The 12,977-nt window shown below is 37.8% G+C and overlaps 1 long non-coding RNA gene and 1 pseudogene across 3 annotated transcripts in view; one reads left to right on the top strand and one right to left on the bottom strand.

The window, feature by feature from the left end:
- Positions 1-110, bottom strand: LOC111729618 (annotated as a pseudogene).
- LOC111729583 overlaps positions 1-11,379 on the top strand; it is a 13,771-nt gene extending 2,392 nt beyond the window's left edge. For 2 of the 3 annotated variants that reach the window (XR_002776292.1, XR_002776291.1), the window contains exon 2: positions 10,844-11,379. This is a non-coding gene — a long non-coding RNA (uncharacterized LOC111729583). Of the gene's footprint in view, positions 1-9,353; positions 9,386-10,843 lie in introns of all 3 variants that reach the window. The other variant, XR_002776293.1, reaches the window with a different exon arrangement.
- The last annotated feature ends 1,598 nt before the right edge of the window (positions 11,380-12,977 follow it).

Genomic DNA, 12,977 nt, shown 5'->3' with positions numbered 1-12,977 from the left:
CACCTGGTCTTCCTAGGCGGTCTCCCATCCAAGTACGACCCTGGCATGATCCTGCTTAGCTTCCGAGATCAGACGGGATCGGGCTTGTTCAGGGTAGCATGGCCGTAGACCAGGCTTTTTTTGAAAACATGAATGAAACTGACTTCTGCTCAAGATAGTATCATATACACACTTTGATGCCACTCCCTTTGTTCCAAACGCACAGTAGAATTAATAAGAAAAGATTAAAATTACTTGTCCGTATTCAAAAACAAGATAAACATTTATGTTGACCAGAAACAGAGCTGGAATCTTGCCAGGCTGTGGATCCAGAAACATTGAAGCAGTTTGGAGTTTATAACCTATAAGGTCATATGATTGAGGAGGTGCCCCCATAAAATACGGATAAATGGGGCCAGGGTTGGTACTCACAGTTAGGACTTAAGATGGAGCTCCCTTAACAGAGATTGAAAAAAAAAAAAAAAGCCATCCATGCATGAAAACATAGTTTATATGAAGTTGTATACTTAGGGAGCAGATACAACATAGAATCCAGACCTAAATCCAGCTACCCTCTCACTTGGTGCCTGTAATCTCCTGTCTCCCAAAATTTCATGGTAGACGAAGTCTTAAGATACTAATATAAGACTTGTTTCTGGTTTCCTGGGGATTGAGAAGTTACCACAAAACCATCAGGGAGGCAGAGATACTTGTATGGGGAAAAAATTCCTTTTCACAAGGAGCTTATAAGTTCACCTTTCAAAACATACAAGAAAACCTAACCAAAAGAAAGACAAAAATCAGCATCTAGAGATGAATTCACTGCAATTGAAATGAAAATAATTGAGTGACCTGATAATAAGTATGTTTAGAATGTTCAAAGACATTAAGGATACTTATTTTTAAAGAATAAGAAATTATGAAATAAAAGTGGCAAATATTTAAAGACCCAGTTAGAAATCCTAGAAATTAAAAATACAGTGATTGAATAAACACTCCATAAATGTCATGAATTCTAGATAGGTCTTAGTGGAAAGGGGTTTAATGAATCAGAAAGATGGAATCTAGGTGAATAACTCATTACTAAGAGAAAAACAAAAAAGGGAACAATTTAAAAACATGGAGAATAGATTGAAAGACTTCAATGTAGTGTATAATAGAAGTTGCAAAAGATTGCAGTATAAGGACTGCAGAGAAGTAATACTGCATTTAACACAATGTTTGAAAATGTTCTAGAATTGAAGAAAGATGCAAAGCCTGAATGCCATGCAGGATACATAAAAAATAATTACTTGAACACAGTGCAATGAAACTGCAGAATATCAAAAATAAATCTTACAAGTCATGAGAGAAAAGGTGCAAAACCTACCCTGGAAAGCAATTTGACGACATTCTTCCCAACAATAATAGCAAAAAAAGACAAAGTAATCCTCAATTTGCTGAGAAATAATTCAACTTAGAATTGTATATCTAGCTAACGTGTCTTTCTAAAATGAAAATATAAAGAGATTTCAAATTATATAATGAATAAGAGATGGTCAGAACTAATTAAAGGATGCACTTTGCAGAAAGAAAAACTAACCCAAGTGGAAAGGAATAGGATATAATAAACAATGACATGCACTAATATTAGGAAAATATATTGGTAAATTTTAACTTACCACTATTTACTACTGACTATAAAACGAAGTTTTTGTGCAGAAATAATAGATGGAACTAAAATTTTAAGTAAAGATAAAAGAAAACATAAGGGTGTGTATCATTTGGGATGTTCTGGGCAACGAGGAACAGAAACCCTAACTCAAAACTGGCTTGAAGTATACGGAAGTGTATTGTCTCGAATAACAGGAAGCCCTCAAGTAGGGCAGATCTCACAGTTGATTATTCAGTGAATCAGTCAGTGTTGACTGACTCAATTGTGTCATCAAGGACCCAAGTTCTTAACACTTCTGTTTTCCATTTTCGGAGTAGTCCTGATCCTCAGGTTCCTAGCAAGATAGCATTAGCAGCTCTCATCAAGTCTTGAAAGACTCCTTTTCATGTTTCACTGACCACAACTGGACCCCATTGTGTGATATCCCTGGCAACTGGAAAAGAGTCAACCTGGAGGGTGGTCATGCCTATACCCGATTCAGAAGGAGGAGTAAGGTTTTACTCAGGAGGAGGATAAAAACAGCAAAACTTAGGATTTTCTTAGAAATTTTTATTTAGAATGCATGAAAGTAATGTTAAGTATAACTACTAAACAAATAGAAATATAATTCATCACTTCTGAGCCAGTCAATAAAACAATTGAACAGAACAGCAGGAGAAAAGGGAAGCGAAGAAAAAACATGGTAAAACAGAAAATAAGCGTATGGTAGTAATACATCAAAGCAGTGATCACAATGCATGTAAAAGATTTAAACTTGCCTGGTGGTTCCCCTCACACCAAGCCAGTGGTTTTTTAGTGCCAGCCCTCTCTGTTGCGGGTCTTTCGAGAGGAAATGTAGTTCTCCTATTAAGCACTAGAGGGTGGCAGCTTTCACTACTGTATTCGTTTCCCTGGAGGATTTAGCTGTACTTCTGTCAGATTCTCATGAATCAGGAACCCGTTTCCTGTACAGCTGACAAATCTTTCTTCTAAGGCTTATCCCCAATATTTAAAAAACAATTTTAGAGCACTTAGAATTTCAGCTTCTCAAAATAGTTGCCAAGGATGTGTTTAACTGCCTGGTAGATCTAGAAGTGGACTTGGAGGCCAGATCAGATATCTTATGGATTACACTTCTTAATTGGTAGGAATTGGTTAGATGGTCTATGAACATGGCTGCTATAGCTACAGAAGGAGGATTCAAGCAGGATGTGTGCACCTAGAGAGGCTTCATGGGATCTAAGGACACCTAAATTTATGGAAGTTAACATCTTTACTGTTATTGACACTTTGCCACATTTACTTTATATTCTCTTTCACTGTTGAAAGTAAGTTGCAGGCATAATTCCTCTAAATACTTTAGTATTTCCTAAAAATAAAGACATTCTCATACATATGACCATCAAAATCAAGAATGTAACTTTGATATAATACTACCATCTAATTGACAGACCCTATTTATATTTTGCCAGTTGTCCTAATATGCAGGATCATGTGTTGCCTGTATTTGTCATGTCTCTTTAGTCTCCTTCTGTCCTGAGCAGTTCCTAAGTCTTTCCTTATCTGTCACAACCTGGACAGTATTCAAAAGCACAGGCCAGTGACTTCGTAGACTGCTTCTCAGTTCGGATTCGTCTGATGTTTCCTCGAGATTAGATTTAGGTCAGGCATTTTCAGAGGAATATCACAGAAGTGAATGGTGTTCTCATCATGTGGCATGTCATGTTGATTCGTCCCATCACTGGCTTTCATTGACTTTGATCACTTAGTTAAGGTGGTGTCTGGCAGTTTGCTTCACTATGTAATTAGTAGGTATCTCATTAGCAGATACTTTGAAGCCAAGTAAATATCTCTTTCCTCTACAAAATTTCACCACTACTTTTAGCATCTATTGATGATTCTCATCCAAATCAGTTATTATGACAATTGCCAGAAGGTGATTTTCTAATCCCATCATTCTTTCTGCATTTATAGTTGGCATTCTACCATAGGGAAGCACTTTCTTTCTTCTCCATTAGTCATTTATTTATATCATTATGCATCCATAGATTCCTAATTTACTCAATGTGTTATAATTCATTACCATCATAAGATGTACCTTCCTCTTACTTTCCATGCCCTACCTCTAGAAGCAGCCATTTCTCCAAGGGGCTCTGGTTCCTTTTATTGGAATATGGTATTTAGAAACCAAGATCTGGGCACTAGGAGTGTTCATTGATAATGAGCTATCACTATTACTTATTCACACGTATATGCACACTTACAACTGTATTTCTCTATTTTTTGATCCATTGAAAACTGTGTTCACACCAATACCTCCAATCCCTGTCAAACACCATAAGGCTCACTCTAGCCTTCCCCCTCTTGATATTTGTAACTTCCTTCTCTAACAGTGAGGAACCTGGCTCTCAGCATTCTCAATGTAGTTGGTTATTTGCTCAGTCCCCTTGTAAGTAACCAGTCTTCAGGCATGCTGACCTCTTCCTTGACCTTGACTATGTTGACTACCTCCTCACTGGGCCCTGACACTGCTGGCCGCCTCCAATAAATATTGGGGAACGAGAAGGAGTCATCTAAGGTTTATTGATATTTTTTAACAAGGCCAGTAACTGGTGAACTATTAAAGATGTTTTTGAGTAATTATGTTGTAAAAATTAGATTGTAGTTAATCACAGATAATTTGTCTTATGAATATGAATAATTTCTTAGCTAAGTAGTGTTCCAGGTAAATATAAATGTCACCAAGTACTGTACATGTATTATGTCATTTATCTTCCCGATAATTCTCGTTGTATTCACTATTAGTGTCTCTGTTTTACAAATGAAGAAACTGAGGCTCAGAGTAGGGTTAGGTAACTTGCTAATGACCACAGAGCTGTCTGCCCAACAAAATTAATGTTCTGTTAGCAGGCAAGAAGCAGAGAATGGCTGTTGGGAGGGTGGACAATAGTGTCTGGCAGGAAACGCTCTCTCAGTTGGTGACACTTAAATTCATACCCAAAGAAGGAATTAGCATGCAGCACAAGGGTGAGGTGGAGAGAAGTATTCTAGGTGAGAGAAAAAATGTGCAAAAATTCTAAGACTCTAAAGAGCTTTGTCCATTAGAAGAAATAAAAATACATTGTTCCTCTCTCTCTCTCTCTCTCACACACACACACACATAGAGGTAATTATTAAAGATGTATTGATAGAAACTTCAATAAAGTTTGGTCTTTTATTGAAAAAGTAATATATACAGATGTTCAAAATATTTGAATGGCATAAGGGTGTAAGCGAAAGCGATCTACCAGTATTCCCTGATCGAGTCCTGTCTCCTATTCCCTGATCGAGTCCTGTCTCCTCCCTCTCCTCACATCCTCTCGCTTGCTGCTCCAGCACACTGGCCCCATTCTGCTCCTCCCATTCTGTTCCTCGCACGTGTCAGATGTGCGCTGTGCCCATTTGCAGTGGCCTTCCCCAGAGCCATGGCTTGCTTCCCCACCTTGCCCAAGGTTTTCTTCAAAAGTCTTAATGTAAAAATTGTACCCGACATCTCATAATCCTCCTCCGTGCTTTACATTCTCCCCCTTACACTTATCGTCAACATCCTGTGTATATATTTTACTGCTTACTGCACACTGGCTTGCTCCATAGGGCAGGAATTTCGATCTGTTTTGTTCACCACTTTATTCCTATCGCCTAGAACAGTATCTAGGACATACTAAGCCCTCGATAGATTTTAGATATTTTTCTGTTAATTATTTATCACAGGAGAAGAAAGTCCAACTTACTATGGCTAATCCACAAAGCAGACAGTGGAAACTAGAGGTGAGAGTGATGAGCAGCTTTGGACTCAGTGTCTTCAACTCTTATGTGGTCAGTGTACATTATTTCCTCTGAGTTCCTCCGTGTTGAGCAGAACCCTTTTCAAAAAAGCGTCATAGGAATGGCAGCCTCACGATACTTGTCAGAGTCACTTCTTGCCCTTATTGGAGGCTTGAACTTCGTAAGTACACAGCAAGGATATGGTATATCGTGAATATCATTCCAGTTGTGCGTAGTCTTGCCAAAAGCCCTGGTTGTCGGCAGGAAGGTTGGCGGGTGATCGTTTCCATAGGGGTTACAGTTACTAAACATTTTGTTTGTAAATGTCACGGCCCATCACCTTGGAGGAAATGGAGTCACATAAAGGTTTCCCTGTGATGTATTTAGGTATGGCTTGCTTTTTTTTTCTTTTCTTTACCTTCTTGGGGTTCTTGGTCTCCTTGACTCTGAAGATTATTGTTGAAAATAAAGCGTTTGAAAATTATTGGCCATTATTTCTAAATATTACTTCTATTATAGTCTCTTCTGCCTTTCTGGGAATCTAAATATATGTTACGACCTCTCTGTCCTCCAAGTGTTTTACTCTGTATTCTCGATTTTATTTTTTATTTCTCCATGCTTTTTGGAGATTGCTTCTGACTTTTCAGTTCATCCAGCTGTGTCAATTTGCTACAAAAACCATCGTTATCAATTTCAATTATTTTTCAAATTTAGAGTTTCTATTTGAGTCCTTTCAAATCTGTTATGCTCTTTGTTTCATAGTTTCTAGTTCTTTCCTGAAGTTTTAATTTTGTCTTTTATCTGTTTAAACCAGTTAGATAATTTTAGTCTCCGTTTGATAATCACACTGTCTGCAGCCCTTGGAAGTCTGTTCAAAAACCCATAAGGCTCTGACATCCCGTGTCAGCCTGCTCGCTCCGTGTAGAGGCGTTTCCTTACCTTGCTTGGGCTCCGATGAAACGTGCCAGGCGGCTGGCTCTCCCATGCGAAAACCCTTCCACTCCACCTAGGCTCTGACACACCACACCAGCTTGCCCCTCCGCGCCCTGAGCACCCTCCTCACCACACCCTATGCTGGGTTGCCCCCACATGGAGGCCCTCCTACCCATTCTTGGACTGTGAAATCCCACAAGGGACAACCACTTCAGCCACCATGTGGATGCCCCTATCATCTGGCTCAGACTATGACACTCCACTCTAGGCCACCATAGCCTCGTTCCCTGTGCACACAGATGCCTCACCTGATAGCTTTTGGAACAAATTGTTCAGGATAGGAAGGCAAGGGGGAGAAGAGAAAGAGAAACATACAATTCAAACAAACAAACCGAATCTGAAGTGTTTGCCTTTTAAATGAAGCCTTTTGGCTCTAAAAAAATTAATGCAATTATTTAATACATTTTGTACTGAAGCTACCTTCCAGTTTTGGATTTTCCATTTCCTATGGTCCATTCCACTTGTATTGCCTATTATTTTTTAACTCTACTACTCTTCTAGTGGTAACTAGAAATTAAATACATCATTAATTTCTCAAATATTCATGTTAATTATCTTTACCTTCCTGCTTAGGATACTACCATTTCTCCACTCACAACATGCATTATTTTGTTAAATATTTGTTCTATATTTTTAAATCCCACAAGATATTGCTGCTTCTTGTTTTATACAGTTAATGTTGAGAGTTACTGTTTACCACTTTCTTTGCTCTTTATTCATTCTTGCAGGTCAGGGATCCCTTTTCCTCAGATACACATGCTTTGGAATTTCTGCAGTTTTACTAAAATGAGTCTAAATGCTAATTTCTATTTACTTTCCATGCTTCTTGAATCTATGAATATCTGTCACCGTTTGGGGTACTTCTCAATCATTATTTCTTCAGTTATTGCTTCTACTCTCTCATCCTTTGAGATTCCAATTACATGTATATTAGAACTTCTCACTGCATCTTCTTATTTTTGACCCCGTCTCTTACTTGGCTTCCTGTTTTTTGGTCTTTCTGACCTGCAAGACTTTATTTTCTGATTTATCTGCCTAGTTCACTGATTCTTTTGCTGTGTCCAGTCTACTGCCCAATATGTCCACAGAGCTTTCAATTTATTATATTTTCTGTCTGGCTCTTTTCCAAATCTGCTGTCACTGCCAATAGTTTTCTGATTTCTCGAAACTTTCAAACTTGTATTTATCCTCTTAGAAATAAACATAGTACACCTTAAACTAATAAATGTCAATATCAATTATATCTCTGTAAAACTGGGGAAAAATAAGCATTGTAGTTTTATGGCTTATAAATAAAAAGTTCAATAGTCAAAGCTGCTTTTGGTCTGTTATCTCTTCCCCCATCCCTGATTTTTTATTATGGTAAAATGATCATAACATAAAATTTACCATCTTAACCATTGTTCTTAATTTTTAATTTTTATTGAGGTATAATAGACATATTAATTTCAGATATACAACATAATTTGATAGTCGTACAGATCGTGATATCACAATAAGTCTAGTTAACATCTGTCACCTTACAGTTAGAAAAATCTTCTTGTGAGAACTTTTAGAATCTACTCTCTTAGCATCTTTCAAATTTGCAATATTGTATTATTAACTATAGTCACCACGCTGTGCATTAACTCCCCATGACTTATTTTATAACTGGAAGTTTGTACCTTTTGACTCCCTTCACCCATTTTCCAACTGCCCACCCCCTGCCTCTGGCAACTACCAATTTGTTCTCTGTATGTTTGTTTTTTGTTTATTTGTTTAATTGTTGGCTCCACATATAAGTGAAATCATATGGTTTTTGTCCTTTTCTGACTTATTTCATTCACTTAGCCATCTTAACCATTTTTAAGTGTACAGTTCAATGGTATTAAATACATTTATAATATTGTACAACTATTACTACCATCCATCTCCACATTTTCATCTTATAAAACTGAAACTGTATACCTATTAAATAATAACTCATTACTCTTTTCTTTGGCCCCTGACAACCACCATTTTACTGTCTTTAGGATTTTGACTACTCAAAGTACCTCATATAGTGGAATCATACACCATCTTTTTGTGATTGGCTTATTTCATTTAGCATAATGTCTTCGAGATTCATCCATGTTGTTGCATATGTCAGAATCACCTTCCTTTTTAAAGCCAAATAATATTCCATTGCATGTGTCCCATTTTGCTTATCCAAACCATGAAGGTTTGCCCTCATGTTTTCTTGAGTTTTGTAGTTTTAGCTCTTACATTTAGGACCTTTGATGCTTTCTGTTAACTTTTGTATATAGTGTGAGGTAAAGGAGGGTCCAACTTCATTCTCTAGCTTGTAGCTGTCCCGTTTTCTCCATACCATTTGTTGCAGACTATTCTTTCCTCATTGAATCAAAAATTAGTTGACTATATGGATTTATTTCTGGACTCTCAATTCTCTTCCATTGATCTGTATGTCTACCCTTGTGTCAGTACAACTGTCTTACCATTGCTGTATAGTAAAGTTTCGAAATCAGGAAGTGTGAGTTCTTCCATTTTGTTCTTTCTTTTCAGGATTTGAAAAGTAAGTTGGTTATTCTGGGTCTTTTGCAATTCCATATACACTTTAGACTCTGCTTATTGATTTCTACAAAGAAGTCAGTTGGAATTTTGATAGCAATTGTGTTGAATCTGCAGATCAGTTTGGGGAGTTTTGTCACTTTGAAATGTTGAGTCTTCTGATCCATAAACCTTTATTAAATTTATAAATAATATTCTGTTCTTTTAAGTGCTATTGGGAATGCAACATTTTCTTAATTTCATTTTCAGATTGTTTATTCCAAGTGTATAGAAATAGTCGATATAGGCATACCTCATTTTATTGTGCTTCACAGATTTTTTTTTTTTTTAAATTGAAGGCAAGACCCTCCACCAGTAAAAAGATTAAGACTAATTTTACTGCAATACTCTATTTCAGTGGTCTGGAACTGAATCTGCACTATCTCAGAGGTATGCCCATATTTGTATACTGATCTTGTATCTTCCAACCTTCCTGAACTCATTTATTTTTTTTTTCAGTCGATTGCTTAGGATTTTTTTATATAAAGATTATGTCATCTGCAAATAGAATGCTTTACTTCTTACATTATACTCTGAATGTCATTTTTTTCTTTTTTACTTTTTTTTTTTGGCCTAATTGCCCTGTCTGGAACCGCCAGTACAATGCTGAATAGAAGTGGTGAGAGCAGATATCTTTGTTCCTGACGTCAGGGGAAGAGCATTCATTCTTTCACCATTAAGTATGATGTTATATATGGAGTTTTCATTGATGCCCAGGAATTTTCATTGTCAAGTTGAGGAAGTTCCCTTCTATTTCAAATGTGTTGACTGTTTTTATCATGAAAGGGTGTTGAATTTTGTCAAATGTTTTATCTGCATCTATTGAGATGATCATGTGATTTTTATATTTTATTCTGTTGATATGAAGTGAAATTCAAATCAAATGTAAATAGCATTAAAGAAGAAACAGCTGAACTTAGGAATGTTGACACTGAACTGCTCTTTATGATAGACTCTAGATATACAGCTAGATGAACTGTGGAAGCCACACTTATCCACATGAGGAAAGTGTGAAAAAAAGAATGAAAATGTCTGAGGAGACGACACCTATAAAAAGCTTCACCTTAAAAGTGCAAAATAGAAAATATTGGAAGCCGATCCAAATTTAGAAAGGGGTATGAAAATTTGATAAGTAAAAACAAAGCAAGTCTTGTTCATATTATGTTATATAATGAGTTCAAACTACTGTTGTTTTTCACCAAAAAAATAAAACGATTCTCAATTTTTCTAATATTTTATAGTCCACTAAATTAATTTTACTATATCTATTTTCTTATATATAATAGATAGGGTTTTTGGTGTTTTGATAAAAAAGTTTAAAGGCCATGGAATAATTGTAATTTTCCTCATTAATTATGAAGTTTGCATAGTTTCTGCTTGCACAGTAATTCTGATGATATTGCATTGCTATGCTAAGAGAGGGCTGTCTGTATTCCATCACGACCATCAAATTATTACATAATTAGAGTTCAGCAGGTTTAAGAGTGATGTTTTCTTGCTTTTCACATTCCCCTATCATCTCTTCTAAAATATTTCAGTCCTAATGCCATTAGAGGGAGTAAAGCAAGGTAGATAGATGTAAGCATATTAGGGTGGCTTAGCACAGGATCGTAGGAGTCAGTCCCTATCTGGGAGGGCAGGCCAGCATGGAGATTGGTAACATTTAGGCGAACTGTTAAAATAAGTAAATATAGTAAGGATAATGGCAGTCAGATTTTTCATTGTTACAGAAGGAAGTTACAAGTATGCACTTAGTCAAGTTTAGAACCATTTGTTTGTTCGATAAAAAATAAACCGAAATTTTGATGCATAATGAGATACTTACATACTTTCAAAATACCTTCCCAGAAAAATACCAGTTACAGAGGCATAAAGGATAACTTCACAGTAGAGAAGGCTAATCAAGTCATCCGAATGATGGAAGAAATGAAATCGTGAGCCACTTGATGGTATGAACTGAAAAGGACAGAGCGTGAACATCAGCCAAACTCAAACTGAGCAACAGTCTACGAAATAACTGGCTTGTAATCTTCAAAGTCGACGCCGTTGTGAAAGTTAAAGACTGAGGGCCTGTTCCAGATTGAAGAGACTTGAAACTTGACCTAATGCAATGCATGATTCTGATCTGGACACTTTGGTATAAGAGACCTTATGGGGCAACAAAAAAACTTGAATGGGGTCTGAGGACAGTTTTAATGTTATCATGATTATTATGTAAGAGAATCAACTTGGTTGTAGAAAACAGACTTTTGTGTTAGGCATGTCAGCAACCTACTGTCTTACTGTTCAAGAAAAGTTCTTTGTACTGTACTTGTAACTTTTGGTAAGTTTGAGGTTATTTTAAAATAAAAACTTAAGTGATGTAACCATTTTATTTAAAAATATTCATCTTTATAAGGGGCTCAATTATTTAATTTTTGATGAAAAATTTTAATATTTTTCCTAAAAAAAGTGGTTTTCCAAATTATTTTAGAAGTTATTTGAACATAAAGGTTGGAATACCACTGCCCTGAAAGGACCAACTTCCCTCTCTATGGTTCTAGACAAATAAAATAGCCATAAACATCAGCTCTTATCATTATTTCTAAAGGCTGAGCTCTTAGGCGCGGCAATCCAAGTCTTACTCATATTTTCTTCTTATTGCTTCTGTCCTAGACTATCAGGTTATCTTTTCTCCTGCGTTTTTTCCTCTGATCACTGTTGCAATGGTTATCGTCCTAATCTATAAATCTGATTTTATTCTCTATTCAAATTGGTTTCCCAATGTTTATAGGATAGTCAAAATTCACTGCCACAACCAAGTAATGTTTCCACTACCACCCCATGGGCTTAAGGAGTTTCGCCAAGCACTTTCACACTTGAATTCTTTTGTTCTAGTTGTTTTTGTATCCGAAATGTCCTTCCTCCCCATCACATTCTCTTCATACTTAAAAATCGGTCTCAAAAACCTCACCAGACTATCTTACCATTAGTCACTAGCTGTTCTAGGGTCATATAGCATTATGTTCATACGTAACTCCACAATGGCCATTGTTAATAATTTAAAACCTTTCTGCCTCTCTGTAGGTCATTCGTTCATCAAATATTTATTGAACAATATTTATTAGGTAACAGGCCCTGTTTCCGACGCCTGTGAACAAGTCAAGGCTAGGTTCTCATGTATTTCATGTGGACGATTAGTAAGAAAATAAGAAAAATAGCATGTCGTGGGCGGTGCTACGCAGAGACTGTCAAGTGAGTATTAGCTGTTAAGATTGTACAGTCAGGGATCCATTTTTTTGAAATACCTTTAAGCTATGAATTTAAAAGCGCCTAAGTGACAATCAGAGGGGAAGAGATGCAGGTCGCGGGAACAGCTGGTGCGGCTGGAGCCATGAAGTGGGGAGGGGGTGTCGTGTGAAGCCGAAGGAGCCCCAGGTGGTCGTCCCAGATGGCCATGTACAAAGCCCGACACGGCCACTTCGTGTAGACCCTAGGGTCCGAGCGCAAGCGGGGGCAGGCGCAGATTCCCATCCTGCGAGTTGGTTCCTCCGTCAGCACGCGACACCCTGAACCGGCTTTCCCCCGGAACCTCTCACGCCAGCCCTTTTCCCGCCGGCAGCGGCAAGCGATGACACAAAACCTCCATGTAGCTGTTGAGAGCAGAGCGACAAAAGAACCCCGAAAGCGCCGGTCGCGCAGAGGCCGAAGCTGGGGGCAGAGAAGAGCGGTTCTCACCGCGGCAGGCGGAAGAGGCGGGAGGAGGGGCGCGTCTGCGGGCCCGCTGGCGCGAGGACTGCGCATGCGCGTGCGCGTGCCCTCGACGGTTAGGGCGCCGGTCCGAGGAGGGGCGGGGCCGGGCCTCCGCGCCGGAAGGGGGTTGGTTGGATTGTCAAGTTGAGGAAGTTCCCTTCTATTTCAAATGTGTTGACTGTTTTTATCATGAAAGGGTGTTGAATTTTGTCAAATGTTTTATCTGCATCTATTGAGATGATCATGTGAT

This window comes from Pteropus vampyrus, unplaced genomic scaffold (genome assembly GCF_000151845.1).
Source record: "Pteropus vampyrus isolate Shadow unplaced genomic scaffold, Pvam_2.0 Scaffold271, whole genome shotgun sequence".
Classification (NCBI taxonomy): Eukaryota; Metazoa; Chordata; class Mammalia; order Chiroptera; family Pteropodidae; genus Pteropus; species Pteropus vampyrus.
The sequence above is the reverse complement of the archived record's forward strand: the minus strand, read 5'-3'. Positions and strand labels throughout refer to the sequence as shown.